Source organism: Peromyscus eremicus, chromosome 8a (assembly GCF_949786415.1).
Source record: "Peromyscus eremicus chromosome 8a, PerEre_H2_v1, whole genome shotgun sequence".
NCBI lineage: Eukaryota > Metazoa > Chordata > Mammalia > Rodentia > Cricetidae > Peromyscus > Peromyscus eremicus.
Window position 1 is genome coordinate 47,885,752 of NC_081423.1, and position 17,168 is coordinate 47,902,919.

The following is a 17,168-nucleotide window of genomic DNA, read 5'->3' on the forward strand; positions in this document are numbered from 1 at the left end:
GTAATAATAATGAAAACCAGTAATCACCGGTTACAGTTGCCCCTCTTCAGCCTTCACTCACAGGCTCTGTCCACTGTGCTTTGCTTTTCCAGTTTTCTGAGCCTTGGCTCCTGACTCTAAAGCTTTAGAAAATATGAGCCTTGACATAGATGCAAGTGTATAATGTTGGAGCAAAAGCCAGGGCTGCTGGGCTGCCAGCTCCAGCCCTTGGCTCTGCACTGTTAATGGCTGTTCTGTATCCCAAAGCTCACACATTTTGAATTAGGCAAATTGGAAAATGCATTACAAAATACTAAAATCTTACTTAATGCCAAGATAAAGTACATAAATCTCATATTTTTTAAAAAATGCTAAGAATTGCAAAATATTAAGCCTAACTGTCATGCTCAATAGTAAGATTTTATGATCTTGCTGTAACACAGTGTAACTTCAGCTGTAATAACATCCAATGCACACACATAGATACACTCAGAGACACACACATACATGGGCGCTCATACAGACACACACACACACACACAGACATCCATGCAGACACATACAGGCACCCACACAGACATACACACAGAGACCCACACAGGCACCCATACAGACACACATAGGGAGACATGCACAGGAACACACAGAGACCCACAAACATACATAGAGACACATAGACCCAGGCACAAAACCACACACACACTATTTGTGGCAGAATCCCAGAAGTATTTTGTAAGAAATGCGTATGGATACTTCCAAGAAACTCTGTTCATCTTTCTTAATCTGTGCTACTGTTACAATTCAATATTTAACAAACATTGTCATGAACACAGCAAAACAAAAAACAAGACCACTTATGCCACTACATTGTAATATTATGGCCACTGATGAGAAAAGCACCTGGGAACCTCTACTTTTAGAAATACATCAGATGAGATAACACACTCTAAAGTACATCCCAACCGTGAAGTGTAATGCTGGGAACTTTGGAGAGCGCAAGATTGATGACACTGCTGGGAAAATAAATGAATAAATAAAAAGCAATCTTAAAACAAAAACGCCTGTGGGTAGTTGTGAGAGTCTGTGGGCCCCACTTCAAGATGCTCCTTACCCTACTCTCACAAGAGGTCTTAAGTTCTCCAAGTTCATCTTGAGTTGCACTAGGTTCCCTGGAAAGTGCTTCCTGCCTGAAAGGCAGCCACCTTGCCTATTTCATTATCGGACAATATTTTACCATCTTGCTCAGCTGGTAGAAAGGCCCTGTGGTTTGTTGACTAGAATGGAATTTCTGTGTGGATAAACCCTGGAGGGCCTTAGGAATTAATGCTGCACTTAAGGGGAACATAACTGAGTCTAGTAAATATTTGATGAATACGTAGTCAGCCTTTGATGCACATAGCAGAATGGCTTCTGGAACCTCCATGGGTAACCAGAGCAGAGATGCTGCAGTCCTTAATGTTAATCTGCATAGTATCTGCATAGAACACACACATCATTTTCTGTTCACTAAATCATCTCCAGATTTCTTCTAATACCCAATACACTAAAAATTTTGAGTGAATAGTATAACCATTTTTGGTCAATAATGGCAAGAGAAGCAGTTATATGTGTGTAGTAAGGCCTGAGTATTTTCAGTGCATGGTTGGTTGAGACCACAGACAGAACCTACTATGAATTTGGAAGACTGACTGGATACCATATCAGATCACGTGACACTGTCATCCCAAAGCTGTCACTCTTGAACACTTCCTTCCAGATCATTCAAAACAGTGTCTTTACCCAAGAACCATGGTATAATAACAATACTTCTTTGTTTAATGAGCTGCCAGCTTACCCCTAATTGTCACAGAATTAAGCCATTTTGTGAATATCCTTTAGTAACTCCAACAGATAAGAGAATGTCTTTGGCCCAAAATTATTTCAAAGGCATCGAAGTGTGCCCCCTGTGAGACTGACCATCCAGTTCTTTCCTGCAACACTCTCTGCCTTTCTTGGGATTAGATGTGAGAAAGAACTTGCCTGGACCTTCATGGCAGGTTGACGAAATTGCTTAATTGCATCATGTGGTCCTGGGCATAAGAACTCCCAAGATAAACTCCAGTGTTCTCCTGAACAAATGGCATGCTGCCATCTCTTTGAAACTGTGTGTGCCCTTGCCAATGCGTCTTTCTCTCTTATGTACTAGAAAACACAGACTAAATTTGTGAGCCATTAAAACAAGTGTTTAGCCTAATCCCAGGCCATCGTTCTTGTCCCTAATGTCCTCTTCCTTTTCTTGCTTTCTGTTTGGGTTTACCTTGCTATTTCTTTAAGCTTCTCTTGGAATAAGAAAGGGTCTCAAGTAATGTCAAAATAAATAATGTTAAAGTCATTGATTTTGTTTGGCCCTCTGAAGGGCTAAGTTAAAGCATGAGCCTTTTTCCAGGCTATGTGATATTTGTAAAATATCCAATAGTTAACCTTGCTACAGGTGGCACAAACGTATCTGGTATGAAATCAAAGCCTAACGTGCTGAGGTTCCATCTGAGCTTGCATTGGGAGGGGGCCAGTGCCAAGTGAGGCTTAGGTCACCCTGTTCATCTCCTCATCTCAGAGGGTACATGTCAGTTCTCAATACGCCCTCATGCAGAAGCCCTGTGCTCGCTTGTACATTGGCTCAGTAGCCCTCATCACTTCGACGGTTGGCTGGCTAGGACAGAGTAGGTTAGACTGGGTGTCAGGTCTGTGTTTATGCCTGAAACCTGTTGCTGAATAGCTATGTGACCTTGTCCTTTCATCTTTCCGTGCCTCAGCTTCCTCATCGGGAAAATAGATTTGTGACAAAGAAGGTAGTGGGGACTTGGTGAGGCAATGTAGGTAAAATATGAACTCAGTGCTGGCCAATGGCCAGCAGTCATCAAAAGTGTTCTGTTGAGACCTTGGTGTTGTCTGTAGCTTATCGAGAGTCCTGACTGCATGGCATCCATGCAACCAGCTCCCGAGTCGCTTGCTGACCTTGCACTTTCTGTGGTATAAAGAGACCATTATTTTTAGGCTTGCAATCCTTCAGCAATACTCTCTTAAATTCTTTTTTTTAGGCATGTCTAATTTCTAGTGTATGCCTTCCTGTTTTCTTCACTTGGCCAGTCTTTCCAGTTTTGAAAAATGGCAGGAGAAAAACCCATTTTCTTTTGCCAGTTGACCATGAAGAGTTGTGTGTGCGCTTTTGTTGTTTGCCTTTACGCGCTAGGTCTTTTAGCTCCTTGGCATGCATTTATCCTGGACTTTTAGCAAGCTATTCTAAAATAGTCACTGGGCTGTCTTAGCTTTTAAACTCTTCCTTTCAATTCCCCCCCCTAACAAATGTTCCCGCTTGGCCATTAGGCTCTCTGCATGAATAGGAACATGAGGGATTTCTTTCAGTTTTCCTTCTGCCTCTGGAGAGTAAAAATTGCCCTGACAACTACTCACTGGGCCTTCATTTCCCCACCCCCACCACCCCAATTGCCTCCTGCAAGAATGCCAGTCAGGACTCAGGCCAAACTGCACACATTTCCTCCCTTCTGGACTATTCCACAAAGCTGCCTTTTAAAATCCTGACCTCTACCTGTCTTGTAAGCCTTTTGCCAGCCTGGTTGGATTCCCCTATTACTTCTTCCCCCAACAAGTATTTGATGGACCTCAATGGGGGGTCAAATTCTCTAAGTGAAAGGATTTGTTTGGTGCATAAAATAGTGTTTAATAAAAGAAGTTTGCACACTGGCAAAGATCAATGCTGCTTTGGAACTTGGTGCTTATAGGTAGTATGGGTGCACTAAGCAAGGTGCTCCCCCCACGGTGTTATTGGTATAGGGAGGGCTTTCCTCGGAGGGTGAGATATTGGTTTAGATAAATGGGGGGGAGAAATTATTATAATTATTATTCTACCTCAGTGGCTACTGGGAGCAGTTTCTCTAAATTGTTCAATAATAAAGTACAGAAAGTGCATTAGCCAACTCTTTCAAGAGAGGCGGTGACGTAAAAGCAGAAGGCAATGGGTCTGGAGAGAGAAGGAGGTCAAGCATGAGATGGAACCAAGGGAAAGGAATTATCACAGTAGTCAAGAACCTGTAGATATGAACAGTATCGAAGCAACTGTGTTAGTGAGTGAAAAGGGGGGGAAGGAAGGGGATGGATAGTGGCCATGACATGAAGGGTAAGCGGAGATGGTGGTTATGGTCCCTAGAACTAGGGTCACATGACAACACGTGATCCCCATAGATTGTCCAAGTGGAGGCAAAGCCATCTGAACCTCCTGTGGAACTTAGAGTAGGGAATGTCTGTGGGTCTTACACTAAAGATGTCACCACTGGAGGGAGACCTTCGAGTGTCAGTACATCCTAGGAGCAAAAGGGACTATCACAGTAATGGCTGCCACCACAGAGAGGAGGAGGATGAAGTGCCCAGCTCCAGCCTGTCCCAGCACAGAACTCCAACATTATTCCTCCTCTTTTTGGGTAGAGAAAAATCATGATCGACCTGCATCCTAGAATACCAGGCCAACTATATAAGACTAAGAACATAGATATGTAACTGCTCAGGCAGAATACCACATCCTTCACAGGAGAGACATCAGATTCCAAAGTGAAGCATAGTAACAAGAAACCTGTCTACAACAGAACAAAATCTAATACTTGACTTCATGGCTACTGGATCCCTGGTTTACAGGGGATAAGTGTTAAAATAAAATGAAAGATCAGCTGTAAAGATCAAAGATTTAAAAATTACTGGCTGTAAGGATACATATCTATCCAGAAAGTAAATGCTCCAAGTTGGCCTTTGCACCCTATTTGTAAAAGTGGGGTGACATCTACTGAAGCCCTCAGGGAGTTGCCCATGAGAGGATCTAGGCAGTGCCTACTGGTGGCATGTGATGAAGACTTTACTGCTGTGGAGAGAGCAGAAATAACCGTGAGAAGGCAGGCTGTCTTCAGAGAATGGGAAAGGACCTCCCATGTAAACTCCAAGAGGGAGTGAGGTAAAAAGAAGGATCTCTAAAAACTGCCCAGGAACTCTCTGTTTAACGTTACATTGTTGTTATTGCTGCTGCTGCTGCTGCTGGTGGTGGTGGTGGTGGTGGTGGTGGTGGTGGTGGTGGTGGTGGTGGTGGTGGTGGTGAAGATGATGATATAGGAATGGAGGTGTACAGAAGAAATGGTTGGTATGAATTTGAAATAGCTTCATTTGAAGTTTGAGCATTTATGAAAATCTAGCAATAATTCTGAGAAGTGAGAAAAGCCAGGGGGATTTTGGCCCCCAAACCTCCAAGATGGGAGTGAGTTGTGGTCTTCTCACAGAAGAATCATTCAGGCTTATGTGATATTGCTGAGGAGCAACACATCTGTCTATGTATAACAGGTGACCCCAAGCACATGGGGTGGAGGGAGAATCTGAGCAGAGAAAGCAGGCCACCTTGGGGGTGGTCAAAAGGAGAGAACAGATTACAATCCCACAAATGACTAAACATCTAAACAGACAGGGCATAAGTTCTGGAGAGATGAAAAAAGGGACCCAATGCTCTCTCCCAGATCTCTCTACTGCACCAGCTTGAACATGCAGAATTCTGCAGCTACTTCTGGCATCTCCAACCTCTACTGAAACACATGTACCTGGTCAGGTACCTTCTTTGATGCTGCACAAGGATGTACGTTAAATATTCATGTGCAATGTAACAGTGTCCAAGTCAACAATGGGTTGTTTGTGTGCACATACATGTTCACATAACCATTGTCTAGTTGTGGATTTCTCAGAATGTGCCCCTGTCATTCAGATGCATAGTTGTGTCTGTGTCTATATGTATGCAGTGTTGCACATGGTTATGTAATGTTTTCTACTGTCACACTGCCCATATCAGTGTCTGCTATTTGTTATTCACAGGCTATGCAAAGGCCTGTCATGTATAATAATGCTAATGAAAACAGAGCTATTACCCAGATAATACATCTGGTGCTGACTAACCTCAGCTAAAGTACACACTGCACAGATTTGAATCTAGTGGGCTAGAAGGCTGAGAGCGTATATGTGGGCTCCTCCAGTGTCTCTTCCTAACTCACCAGTGCTTGGAGGAACATGTGCGGAATGTGGGAATAGACTTTTCTTTCTCCTCACCAAGCTCCTCGGTCCCCCAAGCTCTGTGAACCTCAGTGGGCTGTCCTTGCTCGTCTTCTTCTTTATTTCCTTATCGTTTAGCCTCTACTTTGTGTGCCCCACCCCACATTGGAGTTCTGAATGGCAGAAAGCTTTAAACCCCCCCCCCCCCCCCGCCTGCATCTTTATCCAATACAAAGATTTTCTTGTTGGCTTCCTGCCACGAGACCAGGGGTAGCAGGAGGGAAGTCAGTATCTCTGTAGCTCCTAGGATAAGCTACTGCTCAGACCGCACACTTGCCTCAGCACTTCCTGGGGTTCCAGCCAGACTGGTGATGTAGAAATGAGTGCCTGGATTCTGCAGTCCCTGGAATGAAGCCAAGCCACAGACAAGATGTGTTTATTGGTTGATTATGAATTGCATTTGATACATTTATACATTTTGTATTGTGTGCCTTTCAGTAGTGCGTGTTCGCTCTTTCACTTGGCAGTTCCCCAGTTTCCTGGCCAGTGTCTGGGACACAGTGTGAAGTAAAGATGGCTGCTGTGGAGGTGGCAGTGAGCGCAGACACAGCCGGAAGTGAGGCACCAGCACACTGAGGAGCCTTCGCTGTGCCTCATTGTCCTGTCTGAAAAGGATGTTCATGAAGTAATGCCCTCCCCATAGGATTGTCTTAGTGATAAAACCTGACAGTTTATATAGAACGATTAAACCAGTAGCATTATTGTTGTGTTAGCATAATTATTGTGGTGCTCTTCCTAACTGCACAGGGATGAATCCTTTTGCATGTGACAGATGAGGAAGGGTTTGTCTCAAGACATGAAGAAACCTGTTCCTGGTCATGCAGTGAAACCTTGGTTTCCAGAGGCTAAACTCCATTCGTTTTTCTCTCTGTGTTATACTGACTTTGCATTTTGTTATTCAACATCAGGTAAAGCTAGTCGTTATTCTCTCTCTCTCTCTCTCTCTCTCTCTCTCTCTCTCTCTCTCTCTCCCTAACACCATCCATCCACCATACATCCATCTATCCTTTCAGGTATCTATCCAAATATATATATATATATATATATATATATATATATATATATATATATATATATATATATATATATATAGAGAGAGAGAGAGAGAGAGAGAGAGAGAGAGGGAGGTGGGGGAGTGTGTGTTGTCCATCATTACCTCTTTTTTTGTATGTATCATTTGTCATTACCTCCCTACCCACCCATTTCCCTCTGTCTGTATACCTATGTAAATGCGGTTCTGTTTCAGTTTGACGATGTCTTTGTGATTGTTCATCATATGAAGTGTTTATGAGCTGACCTGATTCTAGGTGGCTGCCCCTTCATGCTGCACTGAAACAGAAACTTTCATTTTCCTTTGACTCATATTTTTTCAGAGTACCAGTGAAGTCTCTTCACCCTCAGAAATTAGCTTAGAAGAAATGATAGCTCAGTTTGCTACATGAATGTCTTGCAGAGGATGGAGTCCCATCAGCTAGCTGAGCAGGGGCTCCTCAGACTTGGAAAGAGAGACGGTGGCAGGTCCCATGTCTAACCCAAACATGGATGTCAGCTACAGCTTTGATTTTGGAGTCCTCAGAGTGTGAACGGAGTGACCAAGGCTGGACTGCCACCTACAAGTTTGGCAGGCAGGCAGGCTCATACCCGACCACCTCCTTTCAGCTCCTGTGAAGGAGCATGTTGAAGGGCTTTGGCAAGGGGCCAGAAATGACCTCATCGCTCCTGTTATCAGATGTTGTGAGATGGGGTCACAGCCCTGGGTTGGGCTTACTTGGGCCAGGCTGAAGCAGGTGCAGGCGTCTCATCAAGACTCGGCCGGTAACAACTGTGAGTTCACTTCATCCCAGTTAGCTGCTTGGGAAGCCTGGGTGGATATGACCTTTGGCCTTGGAAAACAGCTGAACTCTAGCAGTGCCAGCCTCTCAGTGACTAACAAGCCCAGCTCCTCCTTACACCATTGCCCATTCTTGAAAGGTCCTCCACTGGTGAAGAGTGAGAGTGTTCTGAGACCAGGCACACTTCGCTGGGCAAAGCTTCAGTCATGAGCTCACAACATCAGTAGAAGCTGTGAAGGACACATCTGTGTGCACTCTCGTTTGCCCAGGCTCCAGCTGTGCTGAGGGTGCCCAGTCCTCTTGGGGATAAAGGTCAATGCATCACTTTTGTTTTGAGGATTCCCATGATCAGGCTCAGTTTGTAGGTCTGCACACCCTCTGAGTGTGAACTTCATTCTCTCTGTTCTTCTCTGTCACCTCCATGATGAGGCCTTCTGAATCTTCATGGCTGGATTAAAAGGATGCTGTTCTGCATCAGTTTTATAAGGAACATCTTCATGAAACTTATCACAGGTATATGCTGTGTGTATTACAACTCACTTGTTATTTTCTTTAAATTATCTATGATCTGCTTTAGATGCTTTATGTAGCTATCACAAATAGGAAAAGCCAGTAGTGCCATTATCTCTGGTGATCTGGATGTCCAAGACACTGGATGTCCTGGCTGGTTTTAGGTCAAGTCATCAGAAAGGAGGGAGTCTCAACTGAGAAAATTCCTCTATAAGATCTGGCTGTAAGCCAGCCTGTGGGGCATTTTCTTCATTAGTGATTGATGTGGGAGAGCTCACTCAACCCACTGTGGGTGGTGCCACCCTGGGCTGGTGGTCCTGAGTTCTAAAAGAAAACAGGTTGAGCAAGCCATGGGAAGCAAACCAGTAAGCAGCACCCCTCCATGGCCTCTGCATCAGCTCCTGCCTCCAGGTTCCTGTCCTATTGAGTTCCTGTCCTGACCTCTTTTGTGATGAACAGTGTGCTGTGAAAGTGTAAGCCAAATAAATCCTTTCCTCCCCAAGTTGCTTTGGACATGGTATTTCATCACAGCCATAGTCACCCTAACTAGGACACCAGGTGTTTCCAAGTTACGTTGATTTGAGCTGAAAAAAAAAATATAAATGTCTAATTTCTGTTCACCCATGGCCCAAGGGCTGGGTATTTGGGCAGTGTCTTGCTACATTATCTCATGCTCCAAACTTCCGGTTACACTCAATTCTTCATGACATGCCACTATTCTCAATGTATATTCTTTTCTACTGTAGCATCTCTGAGGTCAGGATGAGTATTTCAGCTGAATCTTGGGTCATCCACCAGTGTTTTATCTTCTTGTGGTACATATGAAGATGAAGGGATGAGATCCAGTGTAATACAGAGCATGGGAGTGATTAGGGTTGATATAATCATTACATATTTTATAAAGACCTAGAGGAGAGAAGTTTGGAAGTTCCCAGTACAGATCCAATAAACGTTTAGGTAGATGGTAACATTAATAGCCCTGATTTGCTTGTCACATGTGGTGTATGTACATCAAATTGTCATATTTTTCTACACATGTACAATTGTGAGCCAATTAAAAAAATAAGTGTGAAAGTGGAGAATGTACAATTCCATCACCTCAGACCTGGTAAAACCAGGTGGTTTCTGTGTACTGCTGGCAGGGTCACTTTCCACTTCCAGTTCGCCTCCTGGGGCCTCTCTGCAGAGCCTCCTCCCACCTTTCTGTTCCATGACTCCTCATTTGGCAAAGCTCATCAGCTTTGTAGGAATTTCTCCTATCAAGACACTTTCTCAGATTGCTATGTCCCCCACATGTCTGAAGAGTATACTCTGAGTTCTGGCAATACTGGGCACATAGCTCTATCATGTTAGTTATGGGGTTTATACTAAATGTTTGGGTGAGGGTCACCCTTTCCCAGCAGCATATCCTCTTCTTATATCATTCCTCAGTCTCCACAGAGCACTGGGTCCAAGTCTGTGCAGACACCAAAATCCACACTACTCAAGTCCCTTATATAAAACAGGCATTTGCTTAGGACCAATACAAATGCCCCCATATATTTTAAACCATCCCATGCTGCCTAGCACAATAGGAAAACTATGTAAGTAATTACCACACTGTACTGTTCAGAGACTAACGACAAGGAAAAGCTCTATAAATATCCAATATTGAAACTTGAAAATATTGTCAATCCATGATGAGGGATAAGTGGTAAGAAGCAGACAGAGTAAGCTGCACAATCCCAGAATTCTAATGGGGAGTTGTGACTTATTGGTATCCTTGTTCCCCTAGCTGAGATGATCCTCTAAGATGAGCATCTCACAGGGTTGATGGAGAATTGTATTAGTGACTATCCAGACCTTGTAACAGTGCCTGGTACACAACCACCAGCAAAGATGCCATCAGCAGCATTAATTCTTTAAAATGTTACCTCCCTGCCCACAGTGCTACCATCAAAGCTATATCAGGAAGAAAGAATTACAACTGTTTATCTAAGAAAACCAGACTTCTTAATTTCTGGCTAAAATATTAGTCTGTCCTCAACAGAGCATAGTTCTAACTTCCCACCAAAGTACTTCAGGATCAGAATCATGCCAGATGCTGGGAAACACTGACTTTAATGTCTAGTGTTAGCAGGGTATGTAGAGTGATGGTGAAGTCATCGTCTAACCTGCACAAAGCCTCAAGTTTGACCTGAACTAAACACACACACACACACACACACACACACACACACACACACACACACGGCCAGGGGGCTCTAAAAGTCGCAGTGTGTGTACTCACAAATGTTTACATTATATGAACAAAATTGCTTTCATCTAAGGCTTAGATAAAAGGCAATAATATCACAGTGAATAAAGAAAAGCCAATTGGTCTACAGCTGACGTCATCTGAAACCCTGTCATTACCCTGTGTGTTTAAAAAAAAAAAAAAAAGCTCCATGAGGCTAATGAGAAATGCAAAACCAAAGCAGGCATTCTGTGCTGTTTCCCTGTGAAGACTGAGTCATGGAGTGGGTGAAACTTTCCCTCCATAAATTAGAAGTCATAGCAACATATACTACTATGGGAAAAGTCAGAGACTCTGAATGGTCATTTATGTTGAAGGTTACCTTCTCACCAAACTTTAAAGTGAGACATGCAGTCATGCTTCAGGTGATATGTTTCTGTTAACCATATATGTGAAGGAGTCCCAGTGGGATCCTAATGGAGCCAAACCCCTGTGCTATCTAATGTCAGAATGTCACAGTGAAGTTGGTATGATCAAAATGGCCACACTGTCTGTCCTGTCAAAGGATAGCACGTGTACTTATGTAGAATGAATAATACCAATCCTGATACATGGTTCTCACCATGGTATTATTTAGAATGTTATGCTTTCATTTTAGAGTATATTATATTTATCTAACTCACAGGGGGAAAAAACTACTGCAGAATAGCATGACCCATGGCACTAACAGCAGCCTCAGATAATCCCATCTTTATCAAGTCTTGATTTCTCTTGGGCCTGGGTTAATCTCCTGTTGTTCTGTTTACTGTGGCCCTAAGGTCAATAGACTACAGTAGGCTGGTAATACACCCATGTAAGCTTTCCTTACATGTATGCCATAGGGTCTGGCTGGTATGCATAGGTCATACTGTCTAGATATGTATATATACATCCCATAGTGCTCATGGAGCCACATCACCTACGGGTGTATTTCTCAGAACACACCTGTCATAGAGCAATGCATGGCTGTGATTCCAGCCATCAATCCCTAGATGCACCCTTGCTCTGCTTTTGCTGACAGTTGATTAGAAAGGAAGAGAGGGGACAAAGACAAAGGAGGTGGTTTCCACCACAGATGTCCCCTTCTCATGACTTCCTCAGGTGTGGCTAATCTCTCCTTTCAGCACAGCATGATGCTTTCAGATCTCTCATTATGCTGCACTTGTTTAAACATGTGCTCCTTACCATGCAGACAGACAAAGTCAAGCGAGGGGTCAGATACAGCCTTCAAAGTAGACTTTTCCTAGCTTACATGCAGAACTAACTGAGCAGTTGCATTAAATCTCACTCACATAGCTCTTCAGCTTCATCTTTCCATAGCCTTAACTTGGAGGACACTTAGGCACCCCGTTATCAATAGGAAGGTAGGAGAGTGCTGACACACCACAGGCACTTAACAGTCTCTGCTGCTGACTTGAGTCTGTCTGGGTTGTGCTCGGCAGAAGCAGACTGTGGACACTGCATTCAAGAGCACTCTACACACACGCCTTAGCCCCGCTGTCAGCTAGAGAACTGAGGGGCAGGCTGTGGGTATGGAATGACGTTCTACTTAGAATTCACTATATCGGTCCCAGAAATAAAATATTAACCAGGCAAATATCAGAAAGTGCACATATTTCCCTGTTCACTGCTTCATGGTGGGAATAAAGGATGTGATTTGAAGAATTTCAACATAGAAATAGCCAAGAAAAACAAACAAACCCAAACACCTCAAACCTATGATTTTTCCATTTCCTACACATTACTCCTCTTCTAAACAGAAAATAGTCCTCTAAGAATAAAGATTATGAGTGTGTATAACAATATTGCCTTGGTCTATTTTTAGTTACTATACCCAAATGCCTTAGACTGGAAAATGTATAGAGAATGAATAATATTGTTCAGTTCTACAGGTTAAGTCTGAGGTCAAAGGCTGTACTCACCAGGGACTTGTCTTGTAGATGCTTCTAAGAGTGCCCAGTGAACTCTAAGCATCCCATGATTAAAGAGGTATGCATGAGATAGTCAACTTCATAACAGACTCAACCTTATGATAACCAATCATTCCTGTAATAGCTCATTAAAGCATCAATTCAGTGGCTGGACTATTCATAGGGCCAGGGTCCCTATAACCCAAGACAATTGTTTCTCAAAGATGCCACTTCTCAATCCCTCTAACTCACAAATTTGGGGATTATGTTTCCAACAATTGAATTCTCGGAAACAAACATCAGACCACAATAATGTAATTTTGGTAATATGTACAACTTCATTTTTGGTGCTGTAGTTGACTTCATTTTCTTTGAAAGGTTGTCCATCCTGAATACTAGACAGCCAGTTCTGTGTCAGTCCCCATTATGACATTGTCTGAGATCATCTTGAACCTGGTTCGGTTTTTGCTCTCAGGCGTTTGAAACCTTTCACTGTTTTCTTCCCCTCACCATGAGTCCTGCTTCCACCCCCAGGACTCTAAATTCCATTTCATTTATCAGGGACACTGGGGAGCTGTGAGAAAGCCACCCTTCACTTTCTGTGCTGGCTTGCACTCATGCCCAGCCTCCATCCCCCGGCTCACTGCAGTATGGCTGGCCAGAATCCCCTGCCTGGCTCCGTTTCATCTTATCTTCTGGTCGGTTGCTCTTCTCAGTTTTCCTTAGGGTTAATATTTTATTTTTCAGTTCCCACATACTTGATGCTTCTTTTCTTTGCTTTCTAAACATTCCATTCTAGTTATTTTGTTCAGCGTCTTCTATTGCTTTAGTGAGCAGGAGGGAGGAGCAGAGAGGGATAGCGGAAGAGTTACAGAAAGGGAACGCGTTATCTCCTCACAGGTGTCCATCCATCACAGCTTAGCTCTCATCCTCCCACAGAACAAAATCCTATCTTGGTAATTGTATTTTAAGGGGATGGCTCCTGGATCCTTGATTTATAATTCTAAGGTATGGTGAGCTGAGGAAATGCCAAGTGAATATGTAAGGAATGGATGGAGTCCTGAGTGAATGGATATGGTTGGCACTGAGTACAGCCATGTCATGGGCACCGACACCTCAGACCCATGGGAATTGGCAAAGCCTTCTTCCAGGTGAGGCTCATCAGCAAAGGCAAAGCTTTCCTCTGGTCCAAGTTCCAGTGCTCATGAACAATCGATCAATGTGTGCAAAAGCTAGCAAGTGCAGCCTCATATACGGCTTCTAAAATTTTGTCTCATCCCCATAGCCATGTCACTGCTCCAGATAAGAGCCAGATGTGACTGTGTTTTCCTAAATCCCACCCTGTGCCTTGCTTTGACTGGTGAACTAGAGCAGAGTTCTCTGCTGCTTAAGAACATTTTGATTCTCTGGAACCCTGAGCCACCATTTAAGTACTCAGGTTATGCCATTCTATTCCAAGAGAGGGAGAGAGAGAAATAGAGACAGAGACAGGGAGACAGAGATAGAGAATCCTCCACCACCCAAGACAGGCCCTACATAAGGGGGAAGACATGTCTTCTACAAGTCAATTTCAGCCAAGTTCCCAACTCAGTGGGCCCTTGTTAGCCTCCTCTGTTAACACCTTATCAAGAAGAGATGGGACACCATCCAAATAGAAGACCACAGATCAATAAGTGGATGTCATGCTTGGCACCATTATCTCATCCAGAACCTATGGATAGATAGATTATAGGCTATAGGGGAGAATCTACTACCATTACTCTCCTAGATGGACATAGTATTAAACCAACTCCTAATGATATATCATGTGCTCATAGATCTCTATCCCTTATCTGAGAAGCTTCTATTTGCAGCAGACAGTGACTAACACAGAGACCCACAACTAACCAAGGTGCACAGAGTAAGGAATTGCAGAATGTTCCACACCTATGGGAATACATATATCTCACTCCCTCCTTCCAGGGTTCAGGGATGAGGAAATAGGAAGAGAGTAACAGCCAGAGGCAGTGGATGACTACAAGGAAGTACTGCTTCTGGACACAGCGCAGCAGCTGCACACAGGAATTCATAGTAGTTGTAACAGCATGCATGAGGCCAGGGCAAGCCCACCCTAGACAACATTCCAGCATGGAGAGAGGAGTTGGGCACAAAACTCCACCCTTAACCATGGAGCTATTGTCAATGGTTAGCTACTCTGAGTGGAAGAGATGGTTTTCTCTAAGAGTGTGGCTCCTGATAAGCTGGCCTCGCTACAATAGAAGGTGACGCATCCAAGAATATTTGGGCAACACAGATTGACCTGAGGGGTTTAAACGAACAAAGAGGAGGAGAAGGAGGATACAAAGTTAGGTAGGTAGGAAGTGGGAATGGATAAGAGAGGAGTTGAGAGAGGGGTGAATATGGCTAAAACATTATATAACATTCTGAACACACACACACACACACAGACACAAATCTGGGAGGGGCTCATTTCACCTTTGAAGACATCATCATGCCCCTGCCACATTGTTCTCTCCGTTCCCATCTTCCTTAGACCACATTGCATTTTGCCTTAAACTGCTGAGTAACTCAAAGTTTTCAAGAAAAGTTATAACTTTGTTTAATCCCATTAAAGGTAAGCTGAGTTTCTGGTGGCTTTTCTTCATCTGACACTCAGATCCATTTACTTTTCGGAGTTACAAATAGCATATCCATCTTCACTGTGGGCTGTTTCCCTCCCCAACACCCGCCCTGACCACTAGACAGATGAGACATCGGAGGCCATTGCTACTGTTCAACTCCCAGACAGCAGCTGTCATACTACACAATTGCGGTTAAACCCGATACAAGTACAGACAGTTTTCCCAGTGAACCATGAGATATTTGTAGGTCTGAATTATATATGAGGACATAGAAGGGAAGGTTTGGAGGTGGCATGACAGGGTGGGCATCCAGGGAAGGGGAAGGCACTGATAGCATCTTAGAAAAAGCACACCGAGGGGACATATGAGAAGCCTTGCAAAGGGATATGGTACCAACATACACCATGGAAATGTGTATGACATGTAGAGCTGTGAAGAATGATGCAGATGGATACAGTTAAAGTGCTCAGCAAGGAAATTCCCCCAAGGAGGTCACAATAATGGCTGGCAAGGTAGAATGACCACACTGACGAGATGCAGGAAGGTGGCTAATAGGAGGAATGGCCACAGGTAGCTCCCCAACACCTGCCAGCAGCCACTTTTACATAGATGACCAGAGAAGAAAAAGAACTCAATGGAGATAACATGTAAGGTGGGGGCGGGGGGGACTCTACTTCTGGTTCTGTGAGCTTCCTGGAGGAAGCTGTAGCTCAGCCTCTGCTGTTCCACCATCACAAAGAAGCAGGAGGCAGCCATGCCACTAGGCTGTGTCTACAGGAGGCGGTCATGCCGCTGGGTCAGGTCTGCAGGAGGCGCCCATGCCATTGAATCAGGTCTGCAGGAGGAGGCCATGCTGCTGGGTCAGGTCTGCAGGAGGAGGCCATGCCTCTGGGTCAGGTCTGCAGGAGGAGGCCATGCCATTGAATCAGGTCTGCAGGAGGAGGCCATGCTGCTGGGTCAGGTCTGCAGGAGGCGGCCATACCATTGAGTCAGGTCTGCAGGAGGAGGCCATGCCATTGAATCAGGTCTGCAGGAGGAGGCCATGCTGCTGGGTCAGGTCTGCAGGAGGAGGCCATGTCTCTGGGTCAGGTCTGCAGGAGTAGGACATGCCTCTGGGTCAAGTCTGCAGGAGGAGGTCATGTCTCTGGGTCAGGTCTGCAGGAGGAGGCCATGCCGCTGGGTCAGGTCTGCAGGATCTCAGAAGGTCTACAAAGCACAGCCTCAACTAGCTAGGCTGAGTGACACAAACTCTAGCCAAGACACAACCTCTGGGTGAGCTGGGCATGAAGCTGGGCACCTTTACCAGCACTGCCCTTTTTCTTCTTGGAGGTAAGATACAACCAGAGTTTCCCTCCTCTGAAAACTGGACATGCCAAAGGCTCTAAAATCTAAAGCCCTTTTGGAGCTGACGTCATATCTAACCTACACCACACCTACCCTCATGTGGTAGACTCCAGCCAAAGCACAGAGGAACTAACAATCTTCTACAAAATTATCTGCAGGAAGCATGTATATATTACATAAGTATAACATAAGTGAAAGAGTATTTAGGGTCATGCTTTCATCTTCCTTATGGGAAAGTACTCCTTAATGCTAAGCAAGCCAGAATCCAACCCTTGCAATCTGAAACACTGCTGGTCCCTAGCTCAAGGGGAGGTGACACAGTGAGCAGGGAACAGTTGGCATCCTGCTGGTGACAGTTTTCCCAGTTTCCCACACTGTAGCCAAGGCAAGGGCGAGATCTAGACCTCGTCATTACCAGAGTGTTCAGACCACATCCCTCCCTTGCTTTCCAGGGAATGGAAACAGCTGTTTGCATTGTGGTCCAACCCCACTTTCCACAGCCCCGTCATTTGGTTTGTAGGAACGCCATCCTCTCCCTCCTCTGTCCGAATCCACCAGGAAAGCAGGAACAGGATGGGCTCTGTGCACA